At 36.3% G+C, this 8,918-nt stretch overlaps 1 long non-coding RNA gene across 1 annotated transcript; it reads left to right on the top strand.

The window, feature by feature from the left end:
• The first annotated feature begins 342 nt into the window (after positions 1-342).
• LOC114390357 lies at positions 343-8,704 on the top strand. The gene is made up of 4 exons (XR_003661884.1): positions 343-685; positions 1,259-1,314; positions 1,405-1,478; positions 8,547-8,704. It is a non-coding gene; the product is annotated as an uncharacterized LOC114390357 (long non-coding RNA).
• The last annotated feature ends 214 nt before the right edge of the window (positions 8,705-8,918 follow it).

The raw sequence follows: 8,918 nt of genomic DNA, 5'->3' as shown, positions 1-8,918 counted from the left end.
AATCATACTTTTGTTGTAATACGATATTGCAAAAAAAAATACACAACATAAATATGATTCCACTATACATTATACAAGGAATCATACTTCCAACGGGGAAGTATATTTTTGGAAATTAGTCAAAAGCCACCCACATAGGCAGTGTCAATAGCAATGCCCTTGTCCAAAAACAGTGTGGATAACTAGTTATATAGGCGATCCGTGGCCCAAGTCCAAATACCACGATTTAATCTAATTTTGTAGATTTTGTAAATGTTTTAGGAATAAGATTTTCCCCCCCTTTTTTCTATACAATAGTCAATGGGAATAAGATTTATGGTTTTGATAGCCGATTATTCGTACGTAGATGACATACCAAATCAGAAATTCTGAAATCTGATTGGCCAACATGCGTGGTCACACACCATAGTGCCACGTCCTTAACCTGGAAGCATCTGGACTCTCTTCCACAAAGTATAAATCCGTCATTCCATCACGGTCACGGTTATCTCTGATAAACTAACTTTCCTCTGCATAAAAAAAAACAACTAACGTTCCTATTTCCGATTTCAAATTCCTTCCGGCGACACATTCGGATCCCAATATGAAGACCCGTTTTCCCTCCACACGGGTCATCTTCGTGGCCTCACTCTGTTTCCTTGCAAGCTTCGAATTATTGCAAGCCAAAACCATCGACCCCTACAAGGTTTGAAAAGTTTCATCTTTTTTTTTTCCTCTCTATTTTAGTGCAATTTGGTGTGAGGTTTGGGAATTTGTGGTGGGAAAGGTAGAAAGGTGTTGAATTTGTGTGATTTCAAATGTATTGATTGGTGGGTTTAGGTTAGTTGCATTGCATTGCATTACATTCTCGAGAATTTGTTACCCAGCTTAATTTTTGGTTGCTTATTTGAATTCTCAGTTTGGTGTTTTTAAATTGAGAAATTTGGGGGTTCATTTGCGAAATTAGGGTTTTGACTGACCTGATTTTGACTTTTGTGAATCAAATTGTCAAAGTTTAGTTTTTCTTTCTTGGCTTGATGGAATCAAGCAATGTGTTGTGTGCTTGAATTGAAGGTTATTCATTTACGAGTTTTTGTTTGTACATGGAGTGTAAGTTCAAAACCTGAATGAGAAAAAGCTGCTATTTATCCGCTTCAAGCTATCACTGATCAGTGATCACGAATCAAGATGGAGAAAGAAAAGGGATTTTTTTTATGTATTTGTTTGTTTTTTTATGAGAGCGTGGTGAACTAATTGTGCACGCTGTTCAATTTTTCAGGTTCTTGGGGTTGATAAAAATGCAAGTCAGCGGGAAATTCAGAAGGCTTTTAACAAGTATGTATGCTTGGTATTCATGTTGTCACACTTCATCATGTAGATTCAATCTGGTAACTGATATTTCTTTATTAATGTTTATTTTTTCAGGCTCTCTCTTCAGTATCACCCTGACAAGAACAAATCCAAGGGTGCATAAGAGAAGTTTTCTCAGATCAATAATGGTATTATAGAATGTTGCTCTCTCTCTCCCTCACACACTCACACACACACGAGCTCATATTCATTGGAGCAAAAGTTGATACTACAATCAATGATAACATTTATTTTGTGCACTTTCTACCTTTATCTTGTTTAAGGATATTCATGTGTGCCTTTCCTTTCTTTTAACAACATATGAGATTTTATTGGGGAGAAATGTGGCATTTGTTTGTTGTCTTCATAAATCACATATCCACTTTATCTTGGGTAGAAATATGAATAAACTTTGATGCATGTCATGTGTTTGGAGAAATTTCTATCATTGTATCGACTTTGCTCTTTTCCGTTTTCATAGTCTTTCATCATGATACCCAGACTTATGATTTTCTTTTCTGAATCACATGAATAATTTATGACATTATCTTCCCAAGTGATGTATCCTTTCTTTTCTTTCTTCTCTTTGAAATTCATCTTGTCAAATTTTTCCATTCTTCTTTTAAACACAGGACAATTGAATCTCATGTGCCCAAGTTGATCGCACTCAGCATTTTGGGGCTAAAGAGTAATCTTCTTCTTTCTTCTTTCATCATCATCTTCTTTCTTCTCTAGTTTTTTTTATGTAGTTGCATTTCTCTATACCATTATAGGAATAAAGGAATCAAATTCAATGGCTTCCCATATCTTTAGATCTATGGCTTCTATAAAGATCTACATTCGGGTTTTTCCAATAATGATAACCCTCACCATTGAACATAAGAGCCTATTGACAGAATTTCCCTCAGGAAATGGACATTTGGATGAGGCCATATCTATTCTTGAAGTTTTTAAACTTTATACAAGAATCCCACTCTGATACTACTTGTTGGTCCGTGTGGCCTCAATAATCTTAAGAGGGATAGACTTAGAATGCAGAAGAAGCAACAACAATCAATTTAACAATGTTCTTTAAACATGAAAGACAAAATTGATTGCAATAATATAAATAAGATAAGGGAAGAGAGAATGCTAACACAGTTTTATACTGGTTCGGCCACTTCCCGTGCCTACATCCAGTACTCAAGTAACCCACTTGAGTTTTCCACTATCTTTGTAAAATCCTTTACAAAGTCTGAACCACACAGGGACAACCCATCCCTTGTGTTCAGATGCTTTACAACAAGAGACTCACAGTCTCTTAGCCAATCTCATTGAATAAGAAGAATGGAAGAAGAATTCTCTTCAACAGAAGAATATTACAATGAAGATCCATGGATGAACTCTTAATGGATTTGCAAGTGTTTGCCCAAGATTTCTTGAGAGAGCATTTAGCAATGAAGTTCTCTTGGAATCTCTCTCATTTTCTTTTGAGAGGATAAGACATTTTGGACCAGCAAAAACTCTCTTATAAAATTCGTGCCCAAGTCACCTATTTATAGGCCTTTGATGACCATTCAAAAATCCAATGAAAAGATGTGACTGTTGGCATATTTTCTGACAATTCTCCATTGGTAATCGATTACAATGTTTGTGTAATTGATTACACAGTTATAATTTGAAGGGTCATGACTTTTGAATTTGAATTTCAGAAGTTTCGTTGCTGGTAATCGATTACAGACATATGGTAATTGATTATATGTTGAAAATTCAAATTCAAAACCCTTTTCAACAGCTATTTGTCAACCCTGTCTTCTGGTAATCGATTACACTGCCTGGTAATCAATTACCAGAGCCTTGAATGTCTTGAAAGCACTTTGTTTTGAGGCAAGGCTTGATCTTGAAGAAATCTTGAATCAAGGCTTTGTTTGTTGAAACAATCTTGTATTAATCTTGAAGCAAATGCTTATCCTTTGAAGCAGCCTTGTTTGATTCTTCTTTGGCATCATCAAAATCTTATATACATACATTCACATTCTCCCCCCTTTTGATGATGACAAACATGTGATTTCTTCTCGACACCATCAAAGCTTGCATGATTTACATTCTCCACCTTTCTCAAGCAAATTCTTTTTGACATCATCAAAATCTTCATGATTTACAGATTAGGCTTATCTAATCTACCTAATTAAACTAATTACATAAAACAAAGCCCAAACTCGCAGCCCAATTGTTCAAGTGCAGATATTTTGACTTCTAAGCTTAATTTGACCCTCGAAATGGCAGAATTGGCCAAATTTTATTTGTGAAACAATTGAAGATATTTTTCTTAGCTTTTGAGGGACTACTCACATGCTCCATTTGTGCTTGAGTCTCTCAAGAATCAAGAGATACCATACTCTTGTTCTTATAAGGGATGCCTTACCCTTTTCAAAAGTTTAAACAAAGAATATAAGAATTCACTCTCTAATTTAGAGGAAATGTTACAAATTGAAGCACTAGAAGGTTTCTCAATAATAAGTGTATTTGGCCAAGTTTTTGATCAAGAACTTGATTATTGAGAATGATTTTTAACTAGATATTTTCAAATGTTTCTCATGTATATAAATGTAGTGTATTTGGCCAAGTTTTTGGTCAAGAACTTGATGATTGAGAATGATTTTTAACTAGATATTTTCAAATGTTTCTCATGTATATAAATATGTTAAAATGATGAATATTTATAGGTAAAATCTATGTAAGCTGTTAGGGGTGATTCCCAAAAAATGTAACTCTTCAAAACACACCTTTTGGTAATCGATTACATTGATTATAGAACTTGAAAAACAATTTTAAAACTTTTAAAAGAAACTTGAAGACTTTATTTAAATTAATCAAATAACCTAATATGCTTCTTGAATATTCTAATTGCTTGACTTATTTGTGTTCAAGATTCTTCATGTTATTTTGCTTTCACCTTTCTATCATTTGTTTTTGAAACTTGGGGAAATAGATTTGGGGAGGGAGGGAAAGGAAGGAGAGAAAGAAGGAAAGGAGAAAAGAATTTAACGAGAGAGGGGAGATTATGAAAGTTGGGGAAATAGATCTGGGAAAGGAATAAGAATATGGTGTAAAAGGTGTATGATAAGAGAGGGGAGACTAGATGAATTTAACGATAAGTATTAGTGGTCCACTAAAACAACACATGTTTGGATGGTTCACCCTAAAATTGGCCATAGAATAGAATAAATAAAGGTAAATACCTATTTAGTTTTGAAAGTCTATGTTGATGACAAATTGGCCCCTAAAATATGAAAAATTCAAATTTAGTCCATAAAATGAGGCAAATCAGTCTTGTCGTTAGCAAAAGTCGTTAACTCTAGCATCCCTACATACATGGCATTTTTTTTAATAAAAATTTTGTACATGTTTCATGTCATGTGTTAGTGAAGAGTCAACATGACTATTTTGTCAGCAACTAACTCCTTTCATTGCAATCACACAATTGCTGCCATCAACGTAACCTTTGTCCATTTTCTTCATCCCATCTAAAGCATATGTTCACCGGGGAGTTCCAATTCTTCCTCACAAAGATTCACTCTTCGAAGAGCTATTGGTTTAAGGTGCCCTGCCATCGAGTTCACCAAATTTGCATTAGATCCCTACCGATGCAGATTGTTTTGTGCGTGCATCCTCATTGTAACACCCTAAAATATTACTAATTATAAATCTATGTTTAATTGTATTTATCATGTTATTTGACTATATGGTTGACTTGAATGAGTAAAGGTATGGCTTGAATTAGTCATGTGTGAATTTCTTGATGTGGATGTTGAGTTATGTGGAGTTTTGTTGAGCTAAGTTGAAATTATGAAATTTCAAATTTTACCTAAACCTATTCCAATAAAATCGCAATCCCAAATTTGTCAATCGTTGGATCATCTTCAAATTTTGACTGGAGGTTCCCAAGACAACTCTCCACAATCTGGCCATTGGGATTTTGAAAATAACAACTTTTTATGTCTCCCTAAGCGAGAAGAGATCGCTAAGCGCAATTCCAACCCGAGAGGGAATTGCGCTGAGCGAGAAGGGGCGTGCTAAGTGCAATTTCAACCCGAGAGGGAATTGCACTGAGTGAGAATTGGCCCGTTGAGCGAGACTTAGTGTAGAGGGAAGACCTGGAATTCGAGGTTAGAGATCATGTATTCTTGAGAGTCACTCCATGGACTGGGGTTGGTCGAGCATTGAAATCTTGAAAACTCACACCTTGCTTTATTGGTCCTTTCCAAATTCTTAAAAGAGTCGGTCTTGTGGCATACCAAATTACATTACCCCCATATCTTTCTAATCTTCACAATGTCTTTCATGTGTCTCCACTCCATAAGTATATCCATGATCCATCTCATGTGATCGAATTGGATGACGTACAAGTGAAGGAAAACTTGACATATGAAACATTGCCTTTGAGGATCGAGGATAGGCGAACAAAGGACCTAAGAGGGAAGGAGATTGCATTGGTCAAGGTGATCTGGGGAGGTGCATCAGAAGAAGATGCCATGTGGGAATTAGAGAGTCAGATGTGAGCAACCTATCCATCCTTATTTGAGTCAGGTAAATTTCAAGGACGAAATTTCTAAAAGGGTGGGAGAGTTGTAATACCCTGAAATATTACTAATTATAAATTAATGTTTAATTGTATTTATCATGTTATTTGACTATATGGTTGACTTGAATGTGTTGAGGTATGACTTTAATTAGTCATGTGTGAATTTCTTGATGTGGATGTTGAGTTATGTGGAGTTTTTTTGAGCTAAGTTGAAATTATGAGATTTCAAATTTTACCTAAACCTATTCTAGTAAAATCGCGATCCTTGATTCATTAACCATTGGATCGTCTTCAAATTTTGATTGGATGTTCCCAAGAAAATTCTCCACAGTTTGACCGGTTGGATTTAAAAAATAAACAAATTTGTGTGTCTCACTAAGCGAGAAGGGCGAGCTAAGCGCAATTCCAACCCGAGATGGAATTGCGCTGAGCAAGAAGGGGTGCGCTAAGCGCAATTTCAACCTGAGAGGGAATTGCACTGAGCGAGAATTCGCCCGCTGAGCAAGACTTAGTGCAGAGGGAGTTGCACTAAGCACGAATTGTAGCTCTAAGCGCAAAACGTGAACTTCCGCTTAGCAAGACGAGCTCGTTAAGCGAGATCTGCAGATTATAAATACGTTCTTCAGCGTGAAAAACATGATTTTCACTCTCTCCTCTCCAAATGCCACCCAAACCCTAACACCCCCTTTTTCCACCACCCATGACCATCGATGACCGCCACGAGCCACCGTTGCTTGCTGCCAAACCCCCACACCAAGAGGAACATTTTAATCGGAGCGGAATCCTCAGAATCCTCCTCAAGGATTCGGTGGAGAAAATTCCCCCAATCCTCCATTTCATAGCTTCTCTGAGGTAATCTTGATTTCTAAGCCCTTCTCTTAGTTAGTTTGAGTTCCTCTAAGTGTGTCTTGTTTGTTAGGTACTGCAATAGGGTATTTTTACACTTCCTTTGAAAAACCCTTGAAAATGAGACATTGTAAAAATTATCTTTTTATAACATTGATGTTATTTTCGTGACCTTCACTGAACCTTGATCACATTGGTGTGATTGGAATTTTAAAATCATGTCTCCTTTTAGTAGAATCCGAAACACCACTCAGCCAATTATGTTTTGACAGGGGTATTTGACTCCGAATATGGTTATTAACCAATTATGTTTGGACTGATGAGTGTGAATGAGAGAGACCTCTGAGCGATGCAAAGAGGAACCGAAGGAGAGCTCACGATAGGTGAGGGGAGTTTATTATCATTTACAATTTTTAATACCATAGTTGGGGTCAGGGAACCTAACTATAGGGATGTATGCTTGTCCCTATTGCATGCTCGTTTTCAAGAAAACAATGTTTTTGACTAATGGGATGCGATATATCTATTATTGATGAATAAGATTATTGTTTCTATTAGACTTGTATGGTCTGAAGACTTGGGGAGTGTGAATCTCAGGCATGAACTATACATGTATGTGTATACGGAATGCGACTTACTAAGGATACTATTATCGAGGATATTAATTGATGTGAGATGATGTTGTCATTGATGATTATGTTGATATGAGTTGATGCTGTTAATGATGATTATGTTAATATGATATGATGTTGTTGTTATTGATAAAGTCATTGAAATGAGATGAGGCATTGTTGATGCAAATAATGATATTGAAGTGAGATGTTGATGATGTTGAAAATGTCACGGTATGTACATGGGGGTGCAATGACCTCGTTGGATATCCCTGGTGGGGAAAATAGAGTGGTTAAAGAGTTTTAAGCATCTCAGGAGGGGGATGGCTTAGAATCTTTAATTATCAACGGTCAGTGCATTGATGGTGTCCATGTTTCATACGTTGTATATTGTGTATGTACATGAAGGGTGCAGTGACCTTGTTGGGTATCCTTGGTGGCAGAAATAGAGTGGTTAAAGAGTTTTAAGCATCTCTAGAGGGGGATGACTTAGAATCTTTAATTATCCACAGTCAGTGCATCAATGGTGCCCATGTTTCATACGTTGTATGTTGTGTATGTACATGGGGGGTGCAGTGACCTTGTTGGATATCCCTGGTAGGGGAAATAGAGTGGTTAAAGAATTTTAAGCATCTCTGGAGGGGATGGCTTAAAATCTTTAATTATCCATGGTTAGTGCATTGATGGTGCCCATGTTTCATACTTCATATGACATGGAAATAGTATAAAATTTATCAATAAGTACTTGTAGTTTCTCATGAGGAGGAATACTTGTACTTGGGGGTATGTCACTCAGTTTGGAACTCCCTTGAGACTCAGGCTGATCACCGTGGATGGGAGAAGTGGAGTTGCCTATGCACGACAGGGTGACCTCGACACTTACTGCCTAGTTTTCCTAAATGAGAGTGTCGTGTGGACACACTTAGGCTATTTCCTTGGGGATGGTACCACATTGCATTTGAGTGTTGAAATTAGGTGCATGCATCATACTGAGCATGATTGATTGAATCTATGGATGGATGATGACTATTTGTTGAGTATATGTTGGACTAATGAATGTTTGTGTAAGCTTATGATATTTGTTAATGTTTTCTTACTAATTATGGTTATTTGATTTTTGTATTAGTTTCTTTTATAATAAACTCACCCCTTGCAATTTTTGTACCGTGTGGTTGGTACCTGTGATGATTACGAAGTGAGATTCTCTTGTGGAGCCGCCGAGCCGACGTATGGATCATTTTGGGACAAAGTTGTGTTAGGTTAATCAACTCCTCCATAGCTGGTTCATAATTATTTTTGTTGAATTGAGGATGTAAATCACAAATTTAATTATTTGTATGAACAAATTTACTTTCCATTATGTGAATGATGTGTACTCAGTTACTATACCTATATATATATATATATATATGTAGAAGCAAAGACTTTGCCCTTGATGTTTTGATGATGCCATATGTTTGTGATGTTTTGATGCCTTATGAAAAAGCGCTTCTCAAGTTTAATTCAAGAACAAAAATCCAAGAATACAAGATACAAGATCAAGAAGATCTCTAGTGTTTTAGGAAAGG

The sequence above is a fragment of the Glycine soja genome, chromosome 16 (genome assembly GCF_004193775.1).
Source record: "Glycine soja cultivar W05 chromosome 16, ASM419377v2, whole genome shotgun sequence".
Taxonomy (NCBI): domain Eukaryota; kingdom Viridiplantae; phylum Streptophyta; class Magnoliopsida; order Fabales; family Fabaceae; genus Glycine; species Glycine soja.
This window is presented reverse-complemented; position numbering and strand designations above follow the sequence as displayed.